The sequence below is a fragment of the Myotis lucifugus genome, unplaced genomic scaffold, assembly GCF_000147115.1.
Source record: "Myotis lucifugus unplaced genomic scaffold, Myoluc2.0 scaffold_964, whole genome shotgun sequence".
In the NCBI taxonomy this organism is placed as follows: Eukaryota; Metazoa; Chordata; class Mammalia; order Chiroptera; family Vespertilionidae; genus Myotis; species Myotis lucifugus.
In genome coordinates, this window is record NW_005872012.1 from 60793 (window position 1) to 79287 (window position 18495).

At 41.0% G+C, this 18495-nt stretch overlaps 1 protein-coding gene across 1 annotated transcript in view; it reads left to right on the plus strand.

The window, feature by feature from the left end:
- LOC102427937 (kinesin-like protein KIF6) overlaps positions 1 to 18495 on the plus strand; it is a 60309-nt gene that overhangs the window by 24126 nt on the left and 17688 nt on the right. The window lies entirely within an intron of this gene.

Genomic DNA, 18495 nt, shown 5'->3' on the forward strand with positions numbered 1-18495 from the left:
ACTTCCTCACATCACCCCAACTCACTGCACTTGCACCCATCCTCCTCCCTGTCCAGTCCCTTCCCCCTGCGACCTGCAGGGGATAGACCTGGGGTTCCCTGGGGAGTGTAAAGATGTAGCTTTCTGGCAAAGCTGCCCAAATGACATGCCTATGATATGTAGCTTTCCTATTACTAATAACTAGGTGAATTACAATGGAATACACTTGATACTTTTTGTCTTATCCTATATAATAAAAGCCCAGTGACCAAGTGACAGAATGACCAGAACAACCAGTCGACCAGTTGCTATGACGCGCAGACTACCAAGGGGCAGATGCTCAACACAGGAGCTACCCCCCTGGTGGTCAGTGCGCTCCCACAGTGAGAACGCCTCTTGGCTGACCAGGATGAGCAGCACTCCCACAGCTGGCTGATACCTGCAGGCCATGCCCCCCACCAGTGCACGAAGCCCGCGCACCGGGTCTCTAGTAATTAAATGTTTCTATCAATTAATCAAGTCTAATTGAGCAAGACAGTCCTGCACAGTTCCATAGCTGGGACCATTTTCTTGACCCTGCCCATACTCTAAGCAATCTGTCCTCAAATGTGGTCAGAGGATAACTTGCAATAGAGTTTCCTGTCATAGTCAAAAGACAAGTTTCTGGGACGCTATTTCTAACCCATGGATTCAGAATCTCTGCAGTAGAGCCCAGGATTGCACATTTTAGCATGTATATGTGCTCAGGTGAAAGTTGGGGACAGTTTGGGATTTTCCATTAAGAAGCTGTTGAAAAGTTTGTGAGCAGGTCTATAATATGCATCCTCACCAACACCACTAAATTTGAAATTTGGGCAATTTGGTAGGACAAAAAAAGTAATATATACCAGGGGGTAATAAATACATATATATATATATATATATATATATATATATATATATTATGGCTTGTGTTTGGGACCTGAAGAATTGCCACAACAAATGATGAGACTAGATAAGAAATATGAATTTGGAAACAGGGGGCCAGGCAGAGAGCCCAACTCTAGTAGGAGGGCTTCATTGGTGCCCAGGCCCTGCCAGCCTTTTATTCAATTTTAGATACACATATTGCCCTTAGTCAGGCAGGCAATTCTGGTAGCAGACAGACTATCTTAAAGGTCAGTAAATATTAGTAAAGATTTACTTTGAGACTATTAGGTCAGGAAATTGCTTGAGCCATCCTTGTCTCGACTAAACAATGGGTGCATAGCTTTGGCCCTTGCCAGAGCTCAAGGTCCATCAGCCTTCTGGGTTCCTTGTTTACACTTTCCTGATAGTGTAGACAATGGGTAGCTTCCAGCATTTCCCTGGAGTGCCAGAGGAGGTCCGGTTGATGTGCTGACTCTGTGAGACTGGGAATCAGTCTTGTTCACCTTGCAACCTCCGCTCCTAAAACGGAGCCTGATGCACAGCAGGGCTCAGTGAGTGCTTATTGAGTGAATGGACATTAAGAGTAACTTTTCGTCTTTGTCACATATTCAGCAAATACTTTCCCCATTTTATAAATTTTAGTTTAGTTTTATGTTCTTCATCTGCTCAGATCAGTCTTTTCATTTTATGGTTTCTGCTTTGGGTAACATACTTAGAAATGTAACAGCTCACTGACAAATGATTCCACTTACTAGAAAGTGTTGTGTTATTTTGGATTGAAGTGTGATGCCCAGTTGCATCCACCCCATTGTTCCCATAGTGGCCTGGAAATGGAAAGGGATGGTCGGTTGTCATCAGCTTGGAGTGAAGTTATCAGAAGTTTCTGGAACATGGAGATTTTACCTGAATCTTGAAGAAAGAAAGAAAAAAAAACTGTCCTAAGTTAACAAAATCAATGTTCATTTTGAATCCTCCCTCTAGAAATAGCCTCTATTGATAAAAGTGTCATTTTAAGGAGTGATAAAGTAGCTCAGTGAATCATAAGGGTAACATGAGCCTCGTATACAAGCCAGTTTGGAAAAGAGAATAGTGTCTGAGGTCCTTTCCACCAAACTTCACAGTGAAGTCTGTTACGGGTTAAACTGTGTCTCCCCCTCCCCACTCCCACTTCCTGTGCCGAAGTCCTAACCCTGGTACCTCAGAACCTGACCCTGTTGAGAGACAGGGTCTTTCCAGAGGTAATCGAGTTAAAATGAGGTCATCAGGGTGAGCGCTGAACAATATGACTTGTGTCCTTATTGAATGGGGAAACTTAGAGACAGACACATCTATGGGGGATGCCAGGTTAACATGAAATGGTCATCTAGGAGGAGGGTCCTGGAGTGGGTCCTCATAGGGGAGACCAGCCCTGCCCACAAGCCTGTTTGGGACTTCTAGTGTTCAGAACTGTGAGATAATAAGTGTCAGTTGTCTAAGCCACCCAGTTTGTTGTATTTTGTTATGGCAGCCCTAGCAAATTAATGCAGTGTCCAAATAACTAGGATATAATTTCTTATACCATAGGTACCTGGTGTAGGTCTTGACCTTGATTAATTTGGAAGCAGTAATATGCTCTATCTATATACAGCATTTGCAATGAAACTGCTTGAAGGGGAGCTTTGGTCAAAAAGAATGGTCTGTGCCAACATTGGAAAGTCCAGGGGCCCTTGGAAGGTGTCATGCTTTCTCCCCATGTGGCTTCCTTCCCCAGGTGAACCGACCAGTGAGTTTCTCCGGCCAGTGTTGACGGTCACTCTGTGGCTTCCTCACATCCTGGCCAGGTAGTGGTGAAGAGCATGAGCTTCTGAGGGACCTTGTTCTGCTCCCGGCTCCCCCCTTCCCAGGTGTGTGTCCTTGGGCACGTCACTTAACCCTCTAAGCCACGCTTTCTAATGTGTGAAATGAGCATAACAACACCTACCTTCTGGGATTATAGTAAGAATTGAATTAAATAACATTTGGAAAGACCCCGTGGTTCTCAGCGAGCGACTATTTAAAGGCAAGACTGTTAACTGGTTCCTCTCTATTGTCTCAGTACCTGGCAACCAGGTGGTCAGTCATTAATTAATTGTTTTATTGAATTGATGGGGAGAGGGAGGCCTGATGATTTCCGGTAATGAGACCTGAATCTCAGGCCCAGAATTGAACGTACGTGAGTACAGAGCACATCGCAGATGACTTTGACTTAAAACAAAAACAAAAACAAATTGTGAGACCCCAGACCTTTTGGAAAACTTTCCAAATAACCTGCCAGTAATGTTTATCGAATTTAATTTTCCAGTAGCTATTCAAGGTCTTTTTACCTAATTCTTGGCTTGAAATAAAAACATGCTAGATGTATCTGAGTTGTGCTGCTGTGCTTTGCAGACTCTCAGACTCTGCTCATTATCACACTGGGGAGTGAACTGGGTGACCTTGCGGGTGTGTAAAGGCAGTGGGAGACCGTGTGAGCAGAGTCAGTGGTTCAGGCCACTCTCAGGAGCAGCATCCTTGTTGTCTGATAACATCCGGGTAATACAAGGAGGAAAGGGTACGTTTGCTATTAGGTTGTGTTTGTTATCAACACTAAGCCTGTTGCCTTGTGTGCTGTGTGTGGGAACTGAGGATTTGGGTCGTGATTAGTGTTACAGAATCATATTCCACTCCACCCTTAGAGGGACATTGACTCACATATACTTACAGAGTCTTGTTTGAAAGATATGTTAATTGTAAATAATTAGCACCTTTAGTCCAAGATTTGTGAGCCTGAGAAGAGCAAATTACGCAGCAGGCTAAATATTTTGGGTCCTGCTTTTATTATAATACAAACTAGAGGCCTGGCACACAAAAATTTATGCACTTCGTGGGGTCCCTCAGCCCAGCCTGCACCCTCTTGCAGTCTGGGACCCCTCCGGGGATGTCAGACTGAAGGCTTAAGTGGGCCTAAGCTGGCAGTCAGACATCCCTCTGGCAGCCCGGGAGACCTCGGGGGATGTCCGACTAATGACTTAGGCTCGCGGGGAGCCGTCCTAAGCTGTTAGTCAGACATCCTTAGCGCTGCCATGGAGGCTCCTGCCACCACCGCTGCCCTGGCCAGTCATGAGCCGGCTTCTGGCTGAGCAGTGCTCCCCCTGTGGAAGTGCACTGACCACCAGGAGGCAGCTCCCACATTGAGCACCTTCCCCCTGGTGGTCAGTGCGCATCATAGACTGGTCATTCCGCCATTAGGGTCAATTTGCATATTACCCTTTTATTATATAGGATAGCCTCTCTTATTGGTAGGTCCTAATAGGCAGCTAAAAGCTGTGTTCACAATTGTAACCTCTTCTTCTTGTCGACTGTATATCCTTACTAGAAGGAAATAAACTTAAATTTTGAGCACATACTCTATGCCAGGCATTTCTTTTTTTTATATTTTATATATGAGAAATATACATTTTAAAATAGTGATTCTGTGTTATAACATAGTTTGCTTTCTGCTCTCATCTAATCTGATTTCGTGCTATTGCATGAACCATGAGTTTTGAGATCTAAAACATTTATTAAAATAAGCAAAGTGGTATGGTACAGTCATTATTAGAATGTTAAAATGTACATAGCCTCTATACATGATTACAGAAACATAATCTTTTTAGCTGTAAAAACTTAGCTCTAGAGTTTCTTCTGATCATTAAAATTCTCATTTCTGATTAAACATAGCAGAAGAAAGTAATTTTTACTCCCTGTTATTGAAATTCGCCAGCAAGAGCAACAACATGTGAAATGTAGAGGGGGAATAAAAGCCATCTTCAGTGAAACAAGGAAACAGCCATAACCTCAAACCCGGAGGAAACCTGCCAAATACTATGAAATTTGACTTATGGCGAGGGAGGGTGCTGAGAGCCAACATACATACTCTCCAACCTCAGGCAGGATACAATTTCCCCTTTACGAAAGGGTCACAATTCTCAAACCCAAATCTGATGATCATTTGGTCAGAGTGTTGAGATCTAAGAACATAGGCAAGTATGGGGGGCGCAGTGTTACAGAGATATTTATTCTGCACTACAAAAGGTGCATCCTAAGAAGAAATGTTAAAGACAGACTTTTTTGTGGTCAGTAGTCCAGGCGCATTGCCAAGAAAGATGTTCTTTTTTAGTGGGGTTCAGTGAGTTTGTGACTTAAGGGTTTTACCATCCCAGACCTCTTAGAGCAAAAAATTGAGAAAAGTGTATGCTGTTAAGGCTAAGGATATAGAAGATAGTAAAACTATCTTAATTTGAATATTTCCTCATCTATTACCAGACTACTCTTCAGGGAAAAGATGACATGTTCAAAGATAAAGTTATTAGAAAGAAAACATCTGCAGACCTATCCATATATATGGAGTATAGGTATGGGGGGAGCACTAAGGAACATATACTGGTATTTGAAGGTTGATTACATCAGAAGCAGAGAGTTTGTTTTGATATTGTTCTAATATCTTAGATATTACCTAAATACATTCTTTGTTTTACAAAAATAGCTAAAAATGTAGAAGGGTTAAAAATAAAAAGATTACAAGATAAGAGAAGAAGATCAAAAGAAAACTTGAGGCCCTAGCTGGTTTTGCTCAGTAGTTAGATGTTGGCCCATGAACTGATGGGTCACTGGTTCAATTCCCAGTCAAGGGCACATACCTCAGTTGCAGGCTCAATCCCTGGTCCCTGGTAAGAATGCATTTGGGAAGCAACAAATCAATCTGTCCAATCTGTCTCTTCTTTCTTTCTTTCTCTCTCTCTCTCTCTCTCTCTCTCTCTCTCTCTCTCTCTCTCTCCCTCTCTTCTCTCTCTCTCTCTCTCTCTCTCTCTCTCTCTCTCTCTCCCTCTCCTCCTTTTCTTCCAGTCTGTCAAAAAAAAAAAAAATCAATGGAAAACATATCCTTGGGTGAGGATTTTTTTTGAAAAAGCAGCCTTTTTCACTCAAACATTAACATTGTTATTTTTGATTGGGAGATTTCTACTTTCAAATTTGCTCCTTTTTGTGTTGTTCCTGCCGGGGTTGTTATTCTGGCATTAAGAAGGGTTCAGCAATCTGGAGAAGGGTTTTGTATAACTTAATAAAGAGTCCAGAGTTGAACCATAATTTTGAAAGGCATTTGGGGGTCAGAGGAGCCTAGCTAAAGAAACTAAGATCTCTTTGTCTCAGGACCCCTTGCTATTTATTAACACAAATTGTCCTAAGGTGAGGTGGAGATATACACTTCAAAGGGTAGGGTTAGGTACAGATTCCATTGTCAGATTGGAAGAATTTGCCTGTGGCTGTTCAGGTGTTTGGCCAGTAGGAGGCAATAACATGTAGATTAAGATGCCCTGAGCTGTCTGGCAGCAAGCAATCATCTTTTTCAGGTTTGGGGAAATGCCCTCAGCCATTCCCAACAGGCGACAACATATATGACTCAGCCCTTGTTCCATCAACCTTTTGATGAAACGCTTGCAATTATGACATGCTGGGATTGGCTTCCAGCAGTTCGAATGTTTAACGTAGTAAGTGTGATAGAGATGAACAGTGCTCACCAAAATGTCTAGCTTATTCCTTCTTGCACAGGCTTCCTTAAAGAGAGTTCATGTGACTTGCTTTAGCCAATGAAGTGTGAGTGAATGTGAGATGCTACTTTTGCATTGATGCTTTTAAGAACTAGCATGAGGTTCTCCTTGGTCTCTTCCCCTCTTGTGGAAACCCTGAAGCTTATGTTGAGATGGTGCCTCACAAGCTGGCAGCACCTTCCCAGCCTTGCTGACGCTCTAACCACTGAGCAGAGCCGCCATTAAACCATATTGACAAATAATGTAAGAAAGAAACCTTTGTGATTTTAAGCCTCTGAGATTATGGTGCTATTTGTTAATTTGCTACCACAATGTAATTTGGTCTATCTTGATGAATATAATGTGTGTGTCATTTATAACAACTCATTATTCCTCATAAGATTCAAATGTAGCGTGGCTTTTTAATTAAGAAAACAATGTTTATGTTAGTGCTACATATATCATCTGTTTTTCCAGTGAATTTGAAACAATATTAAAACCTATAAATCTGGACAAAAGTGTCAAAAATTACAAAATTTTTAAAAGGGAAACTCGATTTAAAAAAGAAGATAGATGGATATAATAGACAACTGGAATGCGTTAACTTATTGCCATTAAGGACAAATTTTAGCTATGATTTTTGAGACAGACAAGTAGAAACAAGGGAAACATTTAGGCATTTTGAATTACATAGTTTTTATTGTTCAGAGCAAGCTTACAGGTATTAAATTGCAGGTAAAATATATGCAAGGATCTTGTGTGGCAAAATGGTCAGTGTCTTGCCTGTGACTTTGAAAGAAATGCAAAAACTTTATACTTCTATTGGTCTTGTATAATATTGAGAGCATTATATTATCCTATATAATAAAGAGGTAATATGCAAATTAACCCTCACACCCTCACAAGATGGCTGCCTATGACCAGGCTGGCAGGGGGGTTAGTGAGGGACAACCAAACGACTGAACAAGCAGGCTGTGTGGGGCGACCAGGCCGGCAGGGGGGCCATGAGGGGCAACCAAGCTGATGGGGGGGCAGTTGGGGGCAACCAGGCCAGCAGGAGGGTCAGTTGGGGGCAACCAGGCTGGTGAGGGGGGGGAGTTAGGAACAACCAGGCCGGCAGGAGGATAGTTGGGGGTGACCAGGCCAGCAGGGGAGAGGCAGTTAGTAGCAACAAGGCCAGCAGGGAGGGGACAGGTGGAGGCGACCTGGCCGGTAGGGGGGGCGGGTAGTTAGGCACAACCAGGCCAGCACGCAGAGGCAGTGAGGGGCGATCAGGTTGGCAGAGGGGGGCAGTTGAGGGAGACCAGGCAGGCAGGCAAGTGAGCGATTACGAGTCAGTGGTCCAGGATTGTGAGAGGTATGTCTGACTGCTGATTTAGGCCTGATCTCCCAAGGGGTCCCGGATTGGAGAGGGTGCAGGCTGGGCTAAGGGTACCCACCCACCCCATGCACAAATTTCGTGCACCGGGCCTCTAGTATTAAATATAGTATATTTAATTAAATGTATTACTCAGGTTCCAACCAGGAAGAGAAGTCACTGTGTTTATTACTTTTTTATCTTTATTGTTGAAAGTATTACATATGTTCCCTTTTTCCCCCCATTGACCCTTTCTAGCCCACCCCCACCCGCTACCCCAGGTCTTCATCACCCTATTGTCTGTGTCCACAGTTTATGCATATATGCACACAAGTTCATTGGTCGATCTCTTCCCACCCACCCACCATCCTCTGCTTTCCCTCTGAAGTTCGTCACTCTGTTCCATGCTTCTATGTCTCTGGGTCTATTTTTGTTCATCACTTTATTTTGTTTATTGGATTCCACATTTGGATGGACCTGGATAGTATTATGCTAAGAAAAAGATAAGTCACTGTACTTAAAACGAGAAAAATCAACGCAGATAGTTTTGTCTCATGGGTGATGGAAGAATCTGAAAAGACAAACCGGATGCTGGTGCAACTCAGAGGTTACCACAATGGGAAGCCACTAGATCAGGCAGGTCTCAGCTAGTAGGAGCCACCTGCAGGCAATCGGAGGGTGTGCGGAAGGGAAAGGCAGAGTAATTCTCCCTCTCCCTGTCTTCCAAGTGGGAAAACAGCTACCAACTAACAGGGGCCTTGGGAAAAGCTACCTTTAGAACTCAGCATCTCTGTGATGTAGAGCAAAGGAGAAGAAAGGGAACAGAGAACTCAGATCAATTGCTTTTTGCTTATCTTACAAATCAGGAATATACACAGGGGAAACTGGCAGAAAATCAATGTTTGCTATAGCTTTAAGCACAGAAGCTATTTTTATAGCATTTCTTGCTGATAGATATTTTCATTTTTTGGCAGGCTGACTTTTGTATCTATTCCTTATATTGGTTTCAATCTAGGAGAGAGGAGACCAAGGTCTTATCAGCTACACAAAACCTTCAACAAGTAATTTGATCATGTTTGAGGTTTGCCACTTGGAGTCTTGCCAATTCTAACAGCAAGGGATCATTGTGGCCACAGAGAGAACTGTGAATCTTCCAAACGTGGAGAGATAGTATGGGCTGATCACATGGAGTGAAATATTATACCTCAGACTAGACATCTGTGCTTCTAGTTCTTCCTTCAGCATCTCCATCTCTACTGTGAGTGACATGTTCTCAAATCCTCATCTGTTGCTGGTCTTGATGTCCAAACTCAAAGATTGCATTGAGAGCTGTTGCCATCAACGTGATAGGATCGATTTCTTTCATGCAAATAACATTTTTTAAATGTTTACCTGAGTTCTGCGGGGTGTGTAATCCCAGAAGTTCCTTGTTGTCTATACACAGGACAGTAAATGTATTGTCAGTGTACCTGTAATCTGAAGGTAATTAGAATGTGTAAAAAAAAGGTTTTCCTTAAAGACAGTTTAATGAACTGCTATAAATTCTTGAGATCATTAGAATTTTTAGCCCCATAATAGTATTGTTCCAGTTATGTGTATGGTCAGACTTGGAAATTGGTAAGCCAGGCTGAATTTTAAAAGGAAAAGAAAAAAAAGTTAGTCAATTAAAAAAATAAGTAGATATGCTAGATGGATGAGTTACTGACTGCCACTGAGGATTAAATTTAGCCATGGTTGTTCTTGCAGGTACAAAAGGGGGGTCTATTTGGGGTTATAGAGTTTCTGTTGTTCAGAGACCAATTCTATGTGCTGATGATATGATGACATCAGTTCCAGGATGACAAACAGAGATGATAATTGAATATAACTCTGATTAGAGATACAGCTAAAATTCTTTGCAATGTGCCTTATGTGCCAACTTCAGCATACTTGGATTTTTCTATATAAATGTGTTTCACTTTGATTTTCCAAATCCTGGAGAAATGGCCCACAGGGAAGCAATCTGCTGAATTCTGACATCAACAGAAGAAGAGCCATCACTAACTCTGACATTCAGCTCTCCCCAAATCATTGTCAGCTAATAAATCTTTGAGGGTGTAAAAATAAAAAATCCGTCAAACTATTTCCAGACCTGTTAGGAGGGATATAGCACAATAAAACATAGTAGGATGTTCTTATTCGAACGGTGAATCATAATTGCTGGAACATTCTTGTCATATGTCCCAGATTGTTCCAACGCTTACTTTTACATTTCAAGCAGAATCCGCGTGCCTACTCTATTTTTCTCTTTTACAAAACTACTTTGACAACATGATGGACCTAGAAATCCTTCAGCCAGGGAAAATGATTTTGATTGCTTTTCTAACAGCTGTGTGTCCTATAAAGAGAAAAATCAGAAAGGAAGATGGCAGTTTAGGATCATTCGTTTCAGCAGAGGGCTATCTCATTGGGGGGTATTTTGCTGCTGGACAGCGTGTTCTGAAGCCATCTCAAAAAAAGATGAAGGCAAGTGTTGATGGCCACATGCTAAACCAGCAGGTTTGGTCTGGCCTTGCTGACCAAGGCTGAGCCAGAGAACATGAAGAGAGCTCATTCACTGTGCGAAGAACTAGACAGGGAATTATTTATCCAGTGAGGCCAGGGTTAGTAATCTTGAGTTCAGGGTGTTTTAGCCTGAAAAGCTAGGGTATCAGCTTAGAGAACGCATGGAGATTGGTACTTTCAGTCTTCGATGCAGATGGAGTAGGTGAGGGGAGGACCAGGTCAGCTGGGACATGCAGGTAGAGAGTGTTATTAGAAAGGAAATTGGGGTGGAAAGCTGGGTTCTGGACTCTGGCTGCTGCTGTTGGTCGTAGCTGGTTTTCTTTAAAGAGTCTATACATTGTGTATTCCTGTTCAGGCCAAGAGAGAGTTCCTTAACCTAACCTAGTCTACATCAATGGGAATTCCTGTGGAGATATTTCACTCCAAAATAGCAGAGTGATTAAAAAAAAGACTTTGATACATAAGAATAGAATATAAGGTAAAGCTATGACAAGAAATAAACACCTATTTAAAGATCCTGGAATATCTTATATGTGATATAAAGACAGTATGTAGATCATTGAAGGCTGCATTAACTATAATCACTTTCAAAGTTATTGAAAATATGTGAGATTAAAAAGAGAAAAATTGTTACAAAAACATAAGACCACATTATATAAACACAAAAACCATATTTTACTTATCAATTCCTGCCCCTAAAATCAAAATTTTCAGTCTTGAAGATGGCCACACACACATAGCATTGTGAATATTTTAATTTACAAAGTTCCTAGTTGATCTACCGATAAGAATAAGAATATCAGGACTGGTTGTTGTACGTCTGTAAAACCCAAAAGGGAGGAGGAATGAACAGCCTTTGGAAAATGTTTGTCAGGCTTACCCAATCTTACTGTCATACTGTTTCTTTTAAATTTCTCTTTTGGCCTAGGAGTATGTCCTGCTCAATAGGAAGTGAATTTGTCCAATGAAATGTGAGATTTTTTTACCATATGAAATAGCTTCTGAGAGTGGAGCTTTAGTCTTCAATGCAGGCTTTCGGTGTTTCCTCAGTTTAATGCTGTGCTATGAAAAGTGTCCTGCAAAAGCAGCTTCTGGGACCACTGTGCAACCACATTGCTGCTCCTTCTGCGCAGACAGTTTGAAGCCACCATTGCCTGAGAGGGTCATTGTTGAGTCACCTTTTAGATCCGCATCACTCTTTATAGTGCACAGAACTGGCTGGCTGCCATACACTCACTGGTAGCCCAATGGATCACACCATCGCAACCCACGACCAACTGGAGCGTATTGTCCATTACAATGTCATGTTTAAAAAAAAATGATGGACATTCAAAAATCCCTTTGGAACAATTCTTTCTTTGCATTTTTCTATTTTGAATATTCATGATCTCCTACTATATGCACATATGTCTAATGGCCTTTATGAACGCAATGCCTAACACCATTTGAGAATAGTCCAAGGGAATTAATGAAGATAAGTAAATTTTAAGTAGGATTATTTTGGGAGGAGGAAAGGGGCATAGTTTTCCAGTAAGCAATACTAGGCAATATTTGACCAGAAAGAGGGCATTCTACGGAAAAGAAAGGGTAGTTGAAGATAGAGGGGGTGATGGTTAAGTGCTCTGGAACTAGGCACAAAGCATAACTGAAGCCCACGATAAGCAGAGAGATGAGTCGATCTGCTGTTTCAAAAAAAATTCTAATTTTTAGACTCAAATGAATTATATTCCATGCACTCAAACAGTCTGCAGATATAGTCTCCTAATTATTTGGAGATTTTTAGAAGTTATGAAACATGCCTTAGCATCCAGAAAACTAGAAATGAGCAAGAGTCAACAAGTTAATAAATATTTTTGAGCACTTTATGTTACGTTATGCTAGGGGTACAATGATGACTAAGACCCAGTTCCTGCCCTGGAGGAGTTCAGAGCCCAGGAGGGAGGAGGAAGAAAGTGGAGAGCCTTCCTGGAGGAGGTAACCTTCCGACGGGCCCTCAGTGAGAAGGGGGACATGGCTGTCCTGGAGATGAGAAAGGGAAAAACCTGACCTTCATGGACCACAGACTGCAGACATGAGGAATCTGCAGGGGGCCCAGCGAACCTTTTAGACGTTTACCCTGTCAATAAAGTCATCTATTCTCAGCTTTCCAAAAAAGTAAACCTATTTGGGAAAGAACAAGTTCATTGTTTTTTAATATCAAGCCATAAGAAAAGGATCTGAAAAAAAGATCACTAAATAATAGCCAATAAGCAATTAGGGAAGAATCAGCATTGATTCACCTTAAACTAATTTCATTTGCTTTTCTGATTGGGTTATAAGAATTCACAGATCAAGGGAATTCATTTTATTTTATAAAGTCTCCCGAAATACCCTCTAGGACAGGGGTGGGCAAACTTTTTGACTCAAGGGCCACAATGGGTTCTTAAACTGGACCGGAGGGCCGGAACAAAAGCATGGATGGAGTGTTTGTGTGAACTAATATAAATTCAAAGTAAACATCATTACATAAAAGGGTACGGTCTTTTTTTTTTAATTTTATTCATTTCAAACGGTCCGGACCGGCCCGCGGGCCGTAGTTTGCCCACGGCTGCTCTAGGATGTAGTGAGGAACTGAAGGCACACAAAAGTATTGGGATTAAAGCCAATTTGAAAATACCCATAACTGGCACCTGGCAGAGGAGGGAGCGGTGGTGTCTTAATGGAATGCTGTCCTGCCCTGCTTGGTGTTTTGCACATCATTTGGTTGAGGAGATACAAGTTATTTTCATTCGTAGATAGCTCAAAATTGAAAAAAAAAAAAAAGATCAAGATCTGGAATTATGTCAACAGATTGTAATGTTGGGGTAAGAACTAATCCAATGTAGTCATCAAATAAATGTGTGTGTTTTCCATAGAAATTCCATAGCCTGGGTAAAGGGCTGGAACAAATGTGGTGTATGTAACACTTCATGTGCTATTTACTGGCAACATTCAGTTTAGATTGCCCAGATTCCAGTGTCTTCTGTGGTTAGGAGACTTTTGAAAGAATCTACTCAATTCAGAGTGTGAAAGTGCTACATTTAAAAAAGAGTTTGCTAAACAGTTGCATAAGAGAGTTGAAGAAACGAGAGATACTTAGTCTGGGGAGCATGTCAGTCCCATTCAGGGATATAGGTAGGATTGACATCATTAAATATGTCTTTTTAAAGTGGTGCTCTGCCTGCAAGGTGGAGAACAGTTGAGGGAGCCAAAGTAAAGATGGGAGACCAGGGAGAGAACGTAGTAACCCAGGTGAGAGGTAAAGGATATTTAGATAGAGATGGGGAGAGCAGACAGGAATGGGACAGATTGGATATCCGTTTGTGGGACAGGGACTGAGGGAAAGTGATGAGGTTGCTTTGGGGAAATGTTAGGTTCAAGATGTTGGCAGGGCATTTTAGCGACAATCATGAGTCGGGCTCTTAGACATTCTAATCTGGTGTACAGAGAAATTGTGGTTGGAAATAAGGACATGGAGGCACTGAATAGAGCGAATATCAACAGTGATTGGCATTTGTGTGACCTCTTCAGCTCATGGACCACTTCAACAATCAGTAACTCAATTGCTATTTTTTTGCAGCAAAGCAAGTGTTACTATGGTGTTACAAAAATATGAAAACTGAAGTTACTTTGTGTAAATTTTCATAAGATTTCAACACTAGTAAGTGATGGAACCAGACTTAAAATGAGGTCATTCAATATCAAATTCTAAGTTTTTCCCCCCTTTTTTTAAAAAAAAATTTAAATTATAGTTGACATGTAATATTATATGAGTTTTGGGTGTACAGCATAGCGATTCAGCTTTTATACACCTGATGAAGTGATCACCCTAAGTCTAGTAACCATCTGTCACCATGCAGAGTTATTGTGATATTATTGACATATTCCCTAGGCCGCACATTACATCCCTGTGGCTTGTTTTATAACTGAACGTTTGTACTTCTTACTCCCCTCCCCCTTTTGTGGCTATCTCCCCTCCCCTCTGGCAATCATCAGTTTGTTCCCTGTGCCTGTGAGTGTGCTTCTGTTTCACTTTATTAATTCGTTCTGTTTTTTAGAATCCACATAGAAGTGAAATCATACAGTATTTGTCTTTCTCTGGCTGACTTATCTCAGTTAGCATAATAGTCTCCAGGTTTGTCCATGTTGTCCCACATGACAAGATTTCATTTATTATGGCTGAGTGGTATTCCAGTGTGTGTGTGTGTGTGTGTGTGTGTGTGTGTGTGTGTGTGGTGTGTGTGTGTGTGTGTGTGTGTTCTTTATCCAGTCATCTATCAATAAACACTTGGCTTGCTTCCATATCTTGGCTATTGTAAACAATGAAAATCCAGACCACAATGAGATACCACCACCCACATGTCAGAATGGCTGCTATCAACAGTACAACAAAGAACAAGTGTCGGTGAGGAAGTGGCGGAAAGGGAAGCTCCGTGCTCTGCTGGATTGTAAACCAGTACAGCCACTATGGACAATAGTATGGAGATTCCTCAAACACTTACATAGAACTGCCCTATAATCCGGCAGTTCCACTTCTGGGGACCTGTCTGAGGAAAACAAGAACACTGATTCGAAAAGATATCCGCACCCCAATGTTCATGGCAAATTCTAAGATTTTTGGTGTGAGTTTTAACTACACTACAGTGCCTATCTGGTGAGAATTAGAACAGTGGAAGAAAGAGTTCCCCAAGGAGGAAACAAATGATGGCCATAGCCTGGGGCATGTCTATTTTAGGGACTGGAGAGAAAGGGGTCCAATAAAGAGAAAGGGGCAGAAGAGGACCGGGGAGTGTGTGACTCTAGAAAGCAGGGGAAGCGGGCGGAGAGCTTCCAGCATGAGGACGGCAGCATTCTTAGGTGTGACCCGCAGCGTCAGATGCTCCAGCCGAGCGCAGATCGCCTTCTTCACTGCACATTTGCCTTCTCACCGTGGACTCTCATTGTACACATTTTGTCTTTAGCTCCTGAGCTAGATGACAGATTCCTTGAGGGCAAGGCCCATGTCTTATTTTCCTTCTAGTCTCTGTACTGCCTACCCAGAGCTGTGTGCATGGACTGATATGAAATGTGAAAGCTCTCCGCACGGGGATGATTAATCATCACTAGGATTTTTCCAAAGGCACAGTCTCCAGTGCCAAGAGCGCATTTGTTTAAAATGTGCGCTTAAATTTGAATGAATCTGCCTAAACGGTGCCATCTGTTCTTCGGCAGTTTCAGAAAGGTTTTAATACCATTTTATCCTGAAAAGGACAAACGCCTATGAGACATAAAGACGTCCTGAAATAAACACAGAGCAGACACCCGCACACTCAATCACACTTAAACGGCTGCACTGAAAGAATGTTTTCTGAGGTTTAAGAAAATTTTAGCTAAGAGGACACCAACTACGACTTCATGCAGAAAATATTTATGAGACGTTACCAAATTGTAGGCATGGACTCCTACGGCATATTACGGCATTTTAATTACAGGCTCCAGAAATGCGATGTAGTTGATATCGATCTCACACTCCTTTGCAATGGGTACACTCTTCCCCTACTCACTAAGGGCCTACATGTTACTGTGACTTCAGTATCTCAGCTGAGAAGACAGCTGTTGGGTCAGTCGCTATGGTTTTCTTTTATATCGATTGTCAACTTGACGTTCATTACAGTACTGTAGGATTTATTGTTGTGTGGATGCAACAGTGGAATGAAACCCATGTTTAAGTTCTGCAAATAACTTCCAGTCACTTCCAGAACACCTCAACTTAGGTTCTAAATTTGAGTCTGCGGTTTTACACGCACGGTTATTTGCTGATCCACTTTAGCAAAATCACACACTGGCGAGGCCGGGTATAGTTATTGTGGCGACAAGAAATGGGTCAAATTTTCAGCCTATTTACCTCACTAGCGACATCATCATCACCAAAACTAGGCCAGTATTTTGACATCTGGGTATTTTGCGCATTGGCGTAAGTCAATGATAGTGTATATCAAGAATTTATATTTACAGGCAATTTCTGGTTGGAATAGCATCCAAGCATGTTAACCTTCTGCACACATGTGCATCCATATGGAGTCTTTGTTTAAATTCCATTCTGCAAAAGTGGGGCTCTGAAAACTCATATGAACACTCATTTGGAATATTTTTATTTTTACATGTTTTTGGATATCACAAGTTGCTTCCAATAATTTTTAAATAAAAGCAGTGGGATGAAATTGAAGTCCCCTTGTCAGCTTGTTGCTTCCATCCCTCACAAAGGCAACTACTACCATTGACTTGCCGTATCCTTGCAGTCCATATTTTTTTTATTTTTAATGGCCTAAGTTATAGCACCATGGATGAATATTTCTACATCACACACTGCATTTTTAGTAATTAAGTTCTAACATAGTGTGTACATCATTTTTAGCTTGCTGTTTCCTCAGCCTTCTATTTTAGAAACCAACCAAGGTCACTCTACCCAAAAGTCACTTTATTTTAACATCTCTATAGTTTGGATTATCCCACTTTATTCATTTTTTCACCAGAGATGTTCATTTAGGTTGTACATCTAACACCAATTTCTTGCTCAGACAGTGTTTCAGTCTGCCTCTCTCTCTCTCTCTCTTTCTCTCTTTCTCTCTCTTTTTCTATCTTTCTCTCTCCACCCTCCCTTTTCCCCTTCTCTCTCTCCTTGTGTGCCTTTCCCAATTTCTCTCTAGGAAATATACCTGGTAGCCTATTGCTGGGTTGTGGATTATAGGCATTTGCAACTTTAGCACATATTATCAAATTGCTCTCAAAAAAGGTTCTTAATTTACATTCCCACCAGCAGCATATAAAAGTTCCCATTTCTTTATATTCTTACAAACACTTTTGTTAAACTTTACTTAACATTTTTTTGCCAGTACAATGAATATGAAGAAATAGTTTATTGTTATAGCTCTAATTATTTTGCTTTACCTATTTACGAGTTTAAAAAATTTATAAATACTTATTAACCATTTTCAGGTATACTCTTTATGGGTTGTCTGTTCATAATCTTTGCTCATTTTTAATGAGTTGTTCATCTTTTTCTTATTGATTTGTGGGAGCTCTTTATTTCAAATATTAATCTTTTGTCAGCTATATGTCTTGCAAATATCTTCTCTCAATCTTTAAACTTTGTGGTAGATTTTATCACACAGAAGTCCTTTAATTTTGGATTATCAGGTCAAATATTTTAAATCAATTTGTTTTTGTATCTTATGTCTTATCCTAAAATATCCATTACTACCTTGAGTTAATGCAATATGCTACCATATTTTCTTATATTAATGTTAAAGTTGTAGTATTTTATACTTAAGTCTTTAATACAATCTGGAATTTACTCATGTGCATAGTGTGAGGCTATCTAAATTTATGGTTTTCCAGATGGATGGCCATTTATCCCAGCACCATTGTTGACTGGCCATCCTTCCTCATCTGGGGCGGCCACACCTCTGTCCTACAGAGCTCCTGAGTGAGCACAGCATGTTCCCTGGCCCTGTCACCTGGTCCTGTGCCAGGACCCTCTGTTTTAACTACGGTGGCGTCATGATGCCCCTTGATATATAGCAGGACAAGTCCCCTTTCCTGGTTTTTCTTTCATATAATTGTTTTTGTTATTTTTCAATATTTGTTCTTCCATCTGATTTTTAGAATCAATTTGTTTGTTCTGTCCCAGAAACAAAACCTGTGGCATTTTTATTTCAACCACATTGAATATGTAGGTTAATCTAGATACATTAACATATAGATTAATTTTGATTTCTCACCCATGAAACAGTATTTTAATATCTAGCGCACCATTAATTCGGGTTTTCTTTTTCTGCCTTTAATATAATTCTGTCTTTTTCCCTACAAATTACACATTTTGTAGGATTAATCCCTTATTATCTCATCGTCTTTGCACCATTATGATACTTCCTGATTGTTGCTGGGTCATTACAACTTCATAGACTTTGCATTTTAATCTTGCAGAAAGAGAAACAGAAAGAGAAACATTGTAAGTCTTAACAGTTTGTTTGTAGATGATTTTGCATGTTCTATGTAGGCCACCGTATTTCCTGCATATAATGACACTTGATCTTGTACTTTCCTATCCCTATGCCTGGTATATTTTTTTCTTGTTTATTCCATTGG